Below are 13,936 nucleotides of genomic sequence, written 5' to 3'. Positions count from 1 at the left end.
ATGCTTGCCCTGCATCCCCTCACCTAAACCCAGGATGTGGTTTTTCAGCTTAAATACCCTGCTCCCCCTGAGTCTGGGGCCATGGGTTGGAGAGACGTGAGTCCTCTGTGGTTGCCAGCAATAAAGACCCTACAATTTGGCTTACTTTTGTCTTAGTGATTATTTCAATCTCGCATCCAATACTTCAAAAGCACAAAGAGTGAGCCTCAAGAAAGGAAGATCGGTTTGAAGGTTATTACCTCAGACCTGGTAAAAGAAGATGCAAGCTTAAAATGAGCCTAAGACAGCAGTAATGGAGAAAAGGAAATGAGTATTTAGGAGGTAAATTCTACAAAACTTAATGAGATTGGAGGATATCAGGGAAGCCTGGGGGGAAGAATTTGGGTGACTCCATATATTGTCTGGGTGGATAATGGTACTGTTAGTTAGGAGAGGAAAGATTGGAAAAAAGAAGGTTTGGGCAGGACAAGAGAATGAAGAGATGGAGGAAGTGAGTTTATTTGAGTTTCTAATTTAGTGAAGTCACCCCATATGGTATAAATCACATAAAGTTAAGAGCAGCCCCCTGAAAATTCCTTAAAACACTTATACAGGACAGTATGCAGATATTCAACTTCTCAGTTAATCTGGCACATCTGGTTTTCAGTGCAGGAACAGATCTGATTTATTGTTTAATACTTACTTACTGATTGTTCAATGCTTTTCGCAGAACTAAGTGTCTGTGGAATATGTAAGTAGCACGACAGTCTGACATTTGGAGAGTTTTGAGCTAGAGATGTAGATTTCAGATATTTAGAAGTGATGAAGGAATCTTGAATTCTGGAATAACTAGGGAGGACTGCATGAGGTGAGAAGAAATTAGAGACAAGAACAATGCCATGGAGAACCCCAGCCTTTAAGGGGTGTGGTGAAATGGCACCCCAGTGGAGGTAGAGGAACAATTTAAAAGATGGAAACTTGGCTGGGCACGATGGCTCACACCTGTAATCCCAACACTTTGAGAGGCCGAGGTGGTGGCCAAGATGGTGAAACCCCATCTCTACTACAAATACAAAATTAACTGGGCATGGTGGCATGTGCCTGTAATCCCATCTACTTAGGAGACTGAGGCAGGAGAATCACTTGAACCCAGGAGGCAGAGGTTGCAGTGAGCCAAGATAGAGCCATTGCACTCCAGCCTGGGAAAAAAGAGTGAAACTCTGTCTCAAACAAAATAATAAAAAAAAAGATGGGAACTCTTACGCCTGAAGAAACTCTTAACTGTGTGAGGGTGATTTCTTACTCACAGTGGATCCACTCTACATAGAAGTGTCCAGCTCATAGTTGTTGCACAAATGAATAAATAAACGAAGAGATTTGTGTCATAAAGATAAGCAGGCATTTCCAGAAGGTACATACTCCAATGCTGAGGGGAGGTCGATGACACAAGATGAGGACAAAATGTTCCCAGACTGATCTGCTGTTGAGACAGGAAGCATTAAAACGGCCTCAGCTGTCAGCCATCTTAGAGGGTGCAGCCAGAGTCACTCTCCACCCCACTAGGACCTGGGGTGGCCCCAGGGGATGCTCCTTCCATAGTGGCTCCCCTACTTCCACCCTGATGTCCTAGAACTGAACCTCTGCCCTTAATCCAGCTCCCAAGTTTCTTCTTTGGTATATGGTTATATTGGTTATCTATTGCTGTGTAAAAAGTCACTTATAAACATAATGGTTGAAAACAACACATATTTATTATTGTACAGTCTCTGGGGTCAGCAATCCAGACAGGATCCCTTAGCTGGGATTTCTGTTTCAGGATGTCTCACAAGGCTGCCGTCAAATTTTCAGCTGAGGCAGGATCCATTTCCAACTCACTCAGTGGTTGCTGGAAGGATTCCATTCCTCGGGGGATACTGAACTGAAGGCCTCAATTCCTTGTAAGCTGTTGGCCACAGGCTGGTCTCAGTTCCTAACCACGGGTTTCTCCAGCGTGGCAGCTTGCCTCATCAAAGCTAGCAAGAGGCAGGGTGCGATGGCTCACACCTGTAATGCCAGCATGCTGTGGTGGCTGAGACAGGAGGATCACTTGAGCCAAGGAATTCAAGAACAACCTGGATGACATAGCAAGCCCTCATCTCTACAAGAAATTAAAAAAATTTAGCTGGGCTTGATGGCACATATGCCTGTGGTCCCAGCTGCTCGAGAGGCTGAGGTGGGAGGGCCACTCAAGCCCAGAAAGATGAGGCTGCAGTGAGCCAAAATGGCACCAATGCACTCCAGCCTGGGCAACAGAGCAAGACACTGTCTCAAAAAAAAAAAAACAAAAACAGCTAGCCAAGAGACTCAAAGAGAGTCTGCTAGCAAGAGTGAAGTCACAACCTTTTGTAACCAAATCAAGAAAGTGTGGCCAAATGCAGTGGCTCACACCTATAAACCCAGCACTTTGGGAAGCTGAGACAGGTCGATTGCCAGAGCTCAGGAGTTTGAGAACAGCTGGGCAGCACGGTGGAACCCCATCTCTACTAAAATACAAAAAAATTTCTAGGCATGGCAGTGTGTGCTTGCAGTCCCAGCTCCTTGGAGGCAGGAGAATTTCTTGAACCCTGGAGGTGGAGGTTGCAGTGAACTGCGATCACACCACTGGACTCCAGCCTGGGTGACAGAGCAAGACTCTGTCTCCAAAAAAAAAAAAGGTAGTTACATTTGGTCATCATTGTTATATTCTATGAGTTACAGATAAGTCACCAGGTCTAGCCACATTCAGTGTGAACAAATCATACAAGGGTGAGTGTCTGGAGGTGGGGACCATTTAAGAAGTCTACCTGTCACAACTCACAACTGACTAGAAAATCCTTGCTTTTCCTAAATCTTTTTTTTTTTTTTTTGAGACAGAGTCTCACTCTGCCACCCAGGTCAGAGTGCAGTGGCATAATCTTGGCTCACTGCAACCTCTGCCTCCTGGGTTTAAGTGATGTTAATGCCTCAGCCTCCTCCCAAGTAGCTGGGGTTACAGGCATGTACCACCACGCTCGGCTAATTTTTGTTTTTTTTTAAAATTATTTGTATTTTTAGTAGAGACAGGGCTTTACCATGTTAGCTAGATTGGTCTTGAACTCCTGGCCTCAAGTGATCTGCCCACTTCAGCCTCCCAAAGTGCTGGGATTACAGGCATGAGCCACTGCACCCGGCCCAAATTTTCCCTAAATTTATCTGCTGAAGATAATTCTTCTGACAGTTGTCTTCACCACCGTGGTTGAACCAAGACAGAAAAATCTCATGACCTTAGATGTCCCTGTAGTCATAATAGCTAATGCTTCTAGAGTGCCAGTTACATGCCAGGCTTTGCATGCACTTTCTCTGAACTTCACAAGTAGTAGCTCATTTAATATTCACAACACTCTTTGGAAATGGAGACTCTCATCAACTTATTTTGCAGACAAAGCAACTGAGCCACAGAGAAACAAGTATTATATCTTGCCAAAGGTAACAAAACTATTAAGTGGTGGAAGTGGGATTTGCGGGCTGGGAGTTTGGTTCCGGAATTCTTGGTGTGAACCATTATGCTATTCTTATAACATACGTATAAGCTGGAATACAATACTGTCCAGTCTGGCCTCATGTGACATTAAAATAAAACATTTGAAGCATAGCTAAGCAACCAAAATGAAATTCCAACATTTAATTGACATTAAAAGTATTCAACCTATAACCTAAAGCAACACATCTTGGGTCTCAGAGCCTTTCATTTGTCAGCTTTCCTCTGTGACTGTTCCCTGAAACCCAGCCCAGATTATTTTTCATTTTCCTTTTTCCATACTTCTCTCTTGGCACCTTATGATATAGGCTGACTTTGTCTTCTGGCTTCATTCTTTAGTATCCTGTTCATGTAGCCCCTTGCCTGAACTTTATACACAAAAGTGTAATCCTAGAATTGACCCAAGCCACCAAGAATATTACCCCTTATCCTCCTAACACTCAAGTCTGCCTTTTCTCTTCCTATTTCTGTATCATAAGAAAAACAGAAAACCAGCAAAGACAGAATTATCTTTGGAGATTAGGGAAGAGGGAGAAGCTGAGCAAATTAAGAGAACTTCTATTTAGCTGCTGGGGATGGAGGAGAGAAAAGACAGTTGACTGGGAACACATAGGTAATGATTCTTGTCTTTGGCACATTCCCAGGGATGCATGACTGAGGTGCTATGTCCTTATCATCACAGAGGGCCAGGCAGAGTGGGGCTGACCCAAAAGCACAGAGGGTCTTGGGCATGGCAAAGAAGCTTCCCCTCCTGATCCAACTCAGCCTGCTGTTTCCTCTCAAGCAGTGAATGGGGGAAATTTCATGGAGGGTGGGGGTGGGGGAGGAAGGGCAGATGCCTCCAGCTCCAGCTAGCTCACCAATCCCCGCTGCCAGCCCTCAGACCCAGGATCCAAACCTTCCTTCCAAGCTGGAGGTCTGTTCACAGAAGGACTGTGAGAACTACCAGGAAAGATTGAGAAGCCACACTTCACTTTCTCTCAAGGTAAAACAAGGGAACAGACGTTTTTCTTTTTTTGAGACGGAGTCTCACTCAGTCATCCAGGCTGGAGTGCAATGGCACCATCTCAGCTCACTGAAACCTCTGCCCTCTCCCACCCTGGGTTCAAACGATTCTCCTGCCTCAGCCTCTCCAGTTGTCGTTGGGATTACAATTGTCTGCCACCGCACTCAGCTAACTTTTTGTATCTTTAGTAGAGATGGGGTTTCACCATCTTGGCCAGGCTGGTCTTGAACTTCTGACCTTGTGATACACCAGCCTCGGGCTCTCAAAGTGCTGAGATTACAAACTTGAGCCACCGCACCTGGCCTATGGGAACAGACTTTTGAATCCTGCACATGGGGGTCACCTTAGCAAAGTGCCTCCATACGTCCTCTGTCCATTTCTGCTGCCCGCACATTGTTCATAATTTCTGTCCAGACTCACTTCAACTGTCCATGAAGTCAACCCTGACTTCCCATCTCTCTCCCTGTTGTTGAGGTCAAATGCCACTGCCAGTCTAATCTTCCCAAACACCAGTCTGATTACACATTTCCCCACTGGAAACTTTTCAGTTACTCTTCTTGCCTAGACCTCAAGACTCTTGAAGCTCCCTTTCTGGACATGTTTTTCTTTTTTTCATTTATCTATTTATCTATCATCTATCTATCTATCATCTATCTATCTATTTATTTATTGAGACCATCTCTGTCACTCAGGCTGGAGTGCAATGGCCTGATCTCGGCTCACTGCAACCTCTGCCTTCCAGGTTCAAGCAATTCTCCTGCCTCAGCCTTCTGAGTAGCTGGTACTATAAGTCTGTGCCTTCACACCTGGCTAATTTTTGTATTTTTAATAGAGATGGGGTTTCACTGTGTTGGTCAGGCTTGTCTTGAACTCCTGACCTCAAGTGATCTGCTCACCTCAGCCTCTCAAAGTGCTGGGATTACAGGGATCAGCCATCACACCTTGTCTACACACATTTTTCCATGTTTCCTTTGATCCCTCCAAAATCTATGATGCTGATTGCCATGCACGTTATACTCTTCTGCTTCCAAGTTCCCATCATTTCTCCTATGTCTGAAACCTTCTGATTCCCTTGGCTCACCTCTCCTCCACCTACCAAATTCAAAGGCTATCTAAAAAGCCACTTCCCACGAGAAACATCTGCAGATAACTGCAGCCGAGTGTGAATTCTCCCCTTTCATTTCCCATATCATTAATTGATTCTCTTGGTCTGGAATTTTTCTTATATATTAATATACTCCCCCATTTATTAGAAAATATGTTGATAGAAAAGGTGTTTTCTTGCTCAACTCTGAATTTTCTGCCAAGCAAAGAGCCTTAATCACATGCATGTTTAACATTTAATAAATAGTATTTGATTTAAAATGAAGTCTGCAGGACTGATATCTTCTCTGTCCTAATTTATTATTTTACATACCCTGCTGGAATACGTGGGGATGGTACAAGACACACTTCTTTGAAGAGGGAGGGCATGAGGGATAGCATGAGACAGGGCCTGACCTGGGCGGTCATGATGAAATCAAGCTATGGGATGGGCTTTATCAAAGCCCATAAGCATCTAGTCTTGGGTGTTACTCGGTGAGCAATGTCTTTATCCAGCCTTACCTCATGCTCTTTCTTCAACCCTGTCACACACCACTGTCAGAGGGGGTGTGGCACAGGGCATGTCCAACAGGAGAGATAGCTACATCAATTCAAGTCTACAAATATCCATTCAGTGCCTACTAAGAGCCAGGCCTCTGCTACATGCTGGGGACAGAAGGGTGAACAAAACAGATGTGGCATGGACACCTCCAACATACAGTTTAAGTAAGAGTAGCTGCCAATACTGATAGTGACTACAGCAGGCCCTGGACTAAGTGTCTTACATGTGTTCTTTGTCTTAATCCTCACAACATTTTCTGTCATCACCCTTCTGTAGATGGAAAGATGGAGGCTAAAAGAGGTTAAGTCTTTTGCACTGGATTAGCAGGTGATAGAGAGGATTTCAACTTCAGGTTGTATGACTTGAGTTCATTCTTAGAAGCACCGACTTTGCCTCCTCAACATGCTATATTTTTCCCTGTTCCATTTGCACTTTGAATCTTGCAGTGTGGCTTTGGGTGAGGTGGATATGAAATTGACATAAAAAATTTTGTCTTTCTTTGCCTCTGGAGATTCCACATGTGTATAAGGTAATCTCTGCTCAGGTTTCTCCAACATTCCTTCACCTACATTACTCACAGACAAGGTAGCTTGTGGGCAGAGGCAGTGGCTGTTTGCTCATATATCTCACAGGCATTTCTCCCACCTTTCTCTGCCCTGATACTCCCCATTGTGTGTTTTATCCTTTTCTATTGTGTGAGTTTTTCAAGTCTTCTCACACCCTTTGTGGCACAAGTAATGCACAGGTAAAGAAAATGGGCCTTGAACATATTGGCAGTTCAACATATCACATGAATGTAGAAAAATCAATGCTTAATGTGTGGAGGAGACTTAGAGAATGTCTTACCCAGGTTTCATTTTTCTCCCTAGAGATGCTTGTAGGGTGTGTTGAGGTCCCTGACCCCACTGCTTCTGGATTCTCTACACTGATGTCCTCTGTGTGTAGAGCTTCCTGGAATATTTCCTCCAAAGATGAATTCTCTGGCTAATAGACATTCACACACCATGGAATACTATGCAGCCATAAAAAGGATGAGTTCACGTTGTTTGCAGGGATGTGGATGAATCTGGAAACCACCATTCTCAGCAAACTGACACAAAAACAGTTTGCGCAGGAAAACTCCCATTTTTAAAACAATCAGATCTCCTAAGGCTTACTCACTATCATGAGAACAGCAAGAGGAAAGACCTGCCCCATGATTTAATTATCTCCCACAACACACAAAAATTATGGGATCTACATGAGATTGTGGATGGGGACACAGAACCAAACCATATCAGTATGAAATTTCAATTTGGGAAGATGGAAAAAGTTGTGGAGATGGATGGTCATGATGATTGCACAACAATTTGAATGTACTTAATGGCCACAGAACTGTAAAAATGGTTAAAATGGCAAATTTTATGCCATGAATATTTTACCATAATTTTAAAAATTTAGGCCAGGCAAGTGACTCACACCTGTAGTCCCAGCACTTTGAGAGGATGGGGTGGGAGGATCACTTGAGTGCAGGAGTTTGAGATCTGGGAAACATAGCAAGACCTTGTGCCTACTAAAAACTCTTGGAGTGTGGTGGAATTCACCTGTAGTCCCAGCTACTCAGGAGGCTAAGATGGTACAATGGCTTGGGCCCAGGAGTTTGAGACTGCAATAAGCTCTGGTCACACCACTGCTCTCTAGCCTCAGAGTGCAGAGACACTTGTCTCAAAATTAATTAATTAATTAATTTTTCATTTTTTGAAAGAGGAACCTGATCTTCAAGGCAAAGTGGCTTGTCCAAAGTTACTCAGCAAAGTGAGTAGCACAGTTTGGACTATACCCCAGTTCTACTGGCCATCAGGCTACAAATGTTCTCATTAAAAGATAGTCTCACAAGGCAAAGTGGCTCATGCCTGTAATCCCAGCACTTTGGTAGGCTGAGGTGGGTGGATCACAAGGTCAGGAGTTCAAGACCAGCCAGGCCAACATTGTGAAACCCCATCTCTACTAAAAATACAAAATTAGCTGAGTATCATGGCATATGCCTGTAATCCCAGCTACTCAGGAGGCTGAGGCAGGAGAATTGCTTGAATCCAGGTGGTGGAGGTTGCAGTGAGCCAAGATTGTGGTACTGTACTCCAGGCTGGAAAACACAGCAAGACTCCATCTCAAAAAAAAAAAAAAAAGATATCCTCTCCCCTCTAAAATGAAGGATCCTGGAGAGATGCCAGAGGAACTCCTGAGATCATCACTCTCTAGAGTCAGGAAGCGTTTCCACAGAAGCCCTTCTTCCTTGTCCATGGCCTTGCTGTCTTCATTCCACTTTCACTTTTTTTTTCCTCCCTGAACTGATGCTGTTGATTGTCAAGGCAGGTAACATTTTCATGGCAAGGCCCTGGTGAAGCAAATGCAGGTGGAATAGGCTCCGGTGGAAAGTGTATGTGTGGATGGGAGTTTTTCCATTTTTACCAACTCTCTGGGCTCTCAACTGTTGGGATTTCATTCCAAGTGGCATTTCCAGTACTGGGTTGGCTCCTGTTGCAAAAGTTTTGTTTTTCTAGGTGTACCTCTCCTGGACTTGTGGGTCACCTCCTAGGGACACTGCTGGTTGCCATCCTCCCGGGGCTCTGCCCATGCAGCCTGAACAGTGCCTCCATTATTGACAGAGCATGCCCTGGCAAGCTCTCAGGGTATGTCCTGTCCAGCTTGAGAGAGTGCACACGTTCAGGAGCCAGGTTGTTTCATCAGCTGCAAAAACATATGCTTTCCCAGTCTAATCAGTGGACCAGAGGAGAGTCCTCAGAGCTACCCAAGACAAGCCTTTTTAAATTTGGTCTTCAAATCCTGATGGACAGAACGTTTAACCTAAGATAGAAAAGTAAAGTCTGGGGTTGAGAGTTTAAAAACCACTCTGACTGTGGAGATGAACCTTCCCCAAGTAATTCAAGTAATGCCATAAAAGAAACTATTTTCTTCAATTTTTATTAAGCATCAACTGTGGGGCAGACACTGTGCTAAGAGCTTGAGTTATGCTGAGGAAATAAGAGAATCAAGTCCTCTGCCCTCGTGGAGCTTACAGTCTAGTAAGTTAGGAAGCAGGTAATAAGTAAGGAAACAACTAAATAGACAAGAACATTATAGACTGAAGTGCTAGGGAGATGATGGCAGGTAAGGGTGGCTGGAAGTGTCGGGTGAGGATGCTGCCTTGGATAATGTGGTGAGAGAAAGCCACACAGAGAAGGTGAATCTAAGCCAAAAACCTGAAAGATTATAAGAAGCCAAATATATGAAGAACTGGGAAAGCAACATATGCAAAGGCTGTAGGACAGAGAGGGGACCAGGAGAGCCATCAGGCTGGAGCAAAGGGAGCAAGGGAGAAAGAGGTCAGAGCCAGGACATCTGGGGCCTGGTGAGGTATACTAAGGACTTTGGCTTTTATTCTGAGGGCAGCAGGAGGCCGCTAAAGGTTTAAACTAAATGGAAATGATTTTGAACAGACTGCACCTCCTTGACTGAGACCTCCCTACTCATTTCTCTGACCATTTGACTCTCCAAATTACTGGGCCTTAGTTTTAAATAAGCCCTTCTCTTCACTCCTGATAAAAGGGCAGAAATTGGGCAGTTGATGGCCAGGCATCTTGGCTCACACCTGTAATCCCAGCACTTTGGGAGGCCAAGATGGGAGGATCACTTGAGTCCAGGAGTTTGAGACCAGCCTGGGCAACATAGAGAGACCTCATCTCTATTGATTAAGAGGGAAGAAGGAATGTGGGGATTCAGTCGGGCTGGGGAGAAATTCTAGTTATAGAGAATATACACAAACTCTTTTGGAAGACCTGAGAGTTTTTATTATAGTACTTGGCTGAAGGCAGCCTTGTCCCCTTAGTTAAATAAATTAGAGTAGAAACAGGAATGTGGGGAGTTTATCTAACTAACTTGCTTACTCATGTGGTCCTAAGACTAATTTTTGTTCTACCATGGTTGGTTAATTTCTTTCTACTCGGAAGGTCCACAATGTCGATTACCCTTTAGTGGTGTTAACTCAAGCCATTGTCAATTAATCTTTACTGAATAAATGCAAGTCTCACTGGCTGGTCATGGCCACGGCTGCAACTAAGTGGCCTGGACACTCAGCTGGACTGATAAGCAAAGTATCTGAGTCAGCATACGTTATTCATCCATCACTGAGTCAGGGAAACTATTTTTCTCAATATTTGTTAAGCATCAACCATGGGGCAGACAGACCCCTGCCAAGCAGGAAGGAGGAAGGAAGGAAGGAAGGAAGGAAGGAAGGAAGGAAGGAAGGAAGGAAGGAAGGAAGGAAGGAAGGAAGGAGAAGGAGGAGAAAAGAAGAAGAAAAAGAAGAAGAAGAAGAGGAAGAAGAAGAAAGAAGAAGATGGAGAAGGAGGAAGAAGAAGAATAGGAAAAAGGAGGAGGAGAAGAGGAGCAAGAAGAAATAATTTAAAAACAGAAAGAAATTGGGTTGTCAGAAATTCCAGAGGCTGCCAATATTTCCATATGGACTAGGCTCCCAATTAAATCAACTTGCATAAGTTTCCATCCCCTTGTTTGCTTTTAGGTGTTGGAACTCAGCATGAAGAGCCTCCTCCTGCCTGAGTCTGACAAAGCAGAAAAGAACCTTGAGACCCCATCACTGATCTCACCACATCTGGAATGAAGACCAGGGCCTCAGGTATTTAAATAAAAAGTCCAGATTTTCTTCCCAGCCTCCTCCCACCACGCAACTCAAGTGAAGCAATAGTCATGCAACAGGTGGGTAACACAGTCACCATTTTCTTCATTTACCAAAGCCACAATTAACTTTAATTAAAACTCACCCATCTGCTCCCCATTACTCCACCTCCACCTGCAGAGGAAAACCCAGCTCACTCTCTACTTGTTACCCAGAAAAATAGAAACTGTTTTATGGGAGCACATGGACCTAGAGCCCATTTATAGAGTACTCATTTGTGTTCTGTTCTCTCATTGCACTGGACTGAGCCACTGGGGAAGAAAAACAGGTTGACATCTGGAAGAGATGCTGGAAAGGCTGAGATTCTGGCCTGTTTTCTTCTCACTAAAGAATTGTCTTTCTTAGTCCTTAAAGGATTCCTGGTTCCCACTCTACTTCATTTTCTTTCATTTGTTCCATGAATATTTCTTGAGCTGTTAATATATGTCAGGCAAAGAGTTGTACAAATCTTGTCTGGTGTGGTAGAATGAAAGAGCATGACTTGTGAAGTTGGAAGGTCTCAGTTTGGGGTCCAAGAAATTTTGCTCTTTTGGAACAAGTTATTTTACTTCTCAAAATGTTTCTGCTTTGACAGCTTACAGGCTGCTTTGAGGATCAAATATGAATATGAATATGAATGCTTTGTAAAGTGCTTCAAAATGATGGTTGTTTTTTGAGGCTATTGCCTTGGTTTGTACATGGATCTGCCTGTGGTCACTCATAACCTAGTAATGCCAATGATGCTATTGGAGATCAAGCTTTACATTCATGTGCCCTATCCAACATCCCTTGAGCAGCCCTAACAATGTGTTCCTATAACCATGTGATTTTATACAATTTGGAAAGTAAAAATATTTTAACAGTCATTGTTTAAGATCACTATGTCTTTCCTTTCTGACCTCACCATCGATCTTTTATTGAGTAGTGATGAGTTTGTAGGGGGCAGTTTTGGCATCTGACTAAGAAGAAGTTGAGTTGGGGATACATGAAGTTTGGATTGAGTGGCATATATTTATGTGGTTTGCAGTTGATTTTATATTTAGTTAGGTTATCACCAGCTCTCTTGATGTAGGAATGGCTTCCAGAAATACCCCTAATGCCATCAAGTTAATTCATCTAGTGTCATAACACAAAATTGCAGAGCCAAGGGCCAAACTGTGCTATGAACACGTCCCACAGTGTCCACCACCAGAAATACACATAAGTAATAGAGGAAAAATACAGTTTAAAATGTCTGGAACCAAAAGTTAGTCTTCAGAAAATGTTTCCAATCATCAGACGTATGCAGTTGTAAATGGAAGATTCAGTTCTCATTGAATACCTGGTTAAGAATAAAATTTGCTACTATCAGAAATACATGTGATAGTAGAGTGTACAGGATTATTAACACATAATACACATATATCTTTTGATGAGACCTTCACAAAATAGGATTGGTCACAATTCCTGGATTCATAGGGCATAAACTGTAGCAGTGCCACCAACAGCAAGCCCATCTGTGTAGGAAGTCCCATATTTTATGCATCTGATCAGATCACATCACCTCTTAGCACATCTGATGCTCTTTGGGCTGACAAGGTCTATTCATTAACAAAAAGGCACACAACATTGACACAGAAATGGCAAAATGGCCTTAGGAGTTTTCTTATATCAAAACTCCTATACATATTCATTAATAAATCAATGTAAGTAATAGTAAAGTAACTTGATTACACAATTATAATTAGATTGTAGTTACAGTTCAATACAAGAAGCAATTTAAAATTGCTCTTCTGAGGCCAGGAGTGGCCTCATGCCTCTAATTCCAGCATTTTGGGGGGCTGAAGTAGGAAGATCACTTGAGATCAGAAATTCAAGACCAGTCTGGCCAAGAGGGTGAAACCCCATCTCTACTAAAAATACAAAAATCAGCCAGTCGAGATGGTGGTTGCCTGTAATCTCAGCTACTTGGGAGGCTGAGGGAGGAGTATCACCTGAACCCAGGAGGCAGAGGTTGCAGTGAGTTGAGATTAGGTCATTACACTCCAGTCTGGGCAGCAAGAGAAAAACTCCATCTTAAAGTAGTGTTTATTTTAATTTCAGATTTGTTTTATGTGTTTTTAAGAATTTGTAATCATATAGAAATTACCAAAAATGTATAGAGGTGTGTTGGACAGATGATGAATAAAGTATTACAGTTTTGTAAAATGTGGTAATGTTTGTAATATCTGCCAGCATTTCTACATTTGAAAATTACTATTATTTCAGCCAGGTGTGGTGGCTCATGCCTGTAATCCTAGCAGTTTGGGAGGCCGGGGCAGGTGGATCACCTGAGATCACCAGTTCAAGGCTAGCCTGACCAACATAGTGAAACCTCGTCTCTACTGAAAATACAAAAAATTAGCCAGGCATTGTGATGGGTGCCTGTCATCCTGGCTACTTGGGAGGCTGAGGCAGGAGAATCACTTGAACCTGGGAAGCAGAGGTTGCAGTGAGCTGAGCTCACACCCTTGCACTCCAGCCTGGGCAACAAGAGTGAGACTCCATCTCAAAAAAACCAAAAAACGATTATTTCTTAGCTTATTCCAAATGAATATTTTAAATAAATAATAAATATGTGTGTTAATATTAATATTTAATTATGGTAAATATTTATTATTTGTACATACTTAATATTATATCGTATTTTTTTTCTTAAAGAGAATCCCCAAATTGTTTAAGCCTCAGGGCCCTCAAAGCCTGAATCCACTCCTGCCTTTGGATGGTGCCAAATGTGGTTGCTCTGCCCCACTTTGCTGTAGACATGAGTCCAGTATTCATGCCCTACTCACTGATTCACCCTCCATTCTAAGCTATAAAACCCAAGAATGCACATCACAGTTCCCAGTACCTGCCACCCAATAGACTGGGCATCCCAGAATCTGCCTAGGCAAATGTATTAGTCCATCCTCACAGTGCTAATAAAGACACACCTGAGACCGGCTAATTTATAAATGTTTTTTTAAAAGTTTAATGGACTCACAGTTCCACATGGCTAGGGAGGCCTTGTAATCATAGCAGAAGGCAAAGGAAGAGCAAAGG

At 43.1% G+C, this 13,936-nt stretch overlaps 1 long non-coding RNA gene across 7 annotated transcripts in view; it reads left to right on the top strand.

Moving 5' to 3' along the window:
• Nucleotides 1-13,936, top strand: part of LOC128930806 (uncharacterized) — a 163,560-nt gene that overhangs the window by 40,330 nt on the left and 109,294 nt on the right. For 4 of the 7 annotated variants that reach the window (XR_013526851.1, XR_013526852.1, XR_013526854.1 and 1 more), the window contains one exon: nucleotides 10,724-10,837. The exons of the other annotated variants lie outside the window; for them this stretch is intronic. This is a non-coding gene — a long non-coding RNA (uncharacterized LOC128930806). The remainder of the gene's footprint in view (nucleotides 1-10,723; nucleotides 10,838-13,936) is intronic. 7 annotated transcript variants of the gene reach the window in all.

The sequence above is a fragment of the Callithrix jacchus genome, chromosome 15 (genome assembly GCF_049354715.1).
Source record: "Callithrix jacchus isolate 240 chromosome 15, calJac240_pri, whole genome shotgun sequence".
Taxonomy (NCBI): domain Eukaryota; kingdom Metazoa; phylum Chordata; class Mammalia; order Primates; family Cebidae; genus Callithrix; species Callithrix jacchus.
This window is presented reverse-complemented; position numbering and strand designations above follow the sequence as displayed.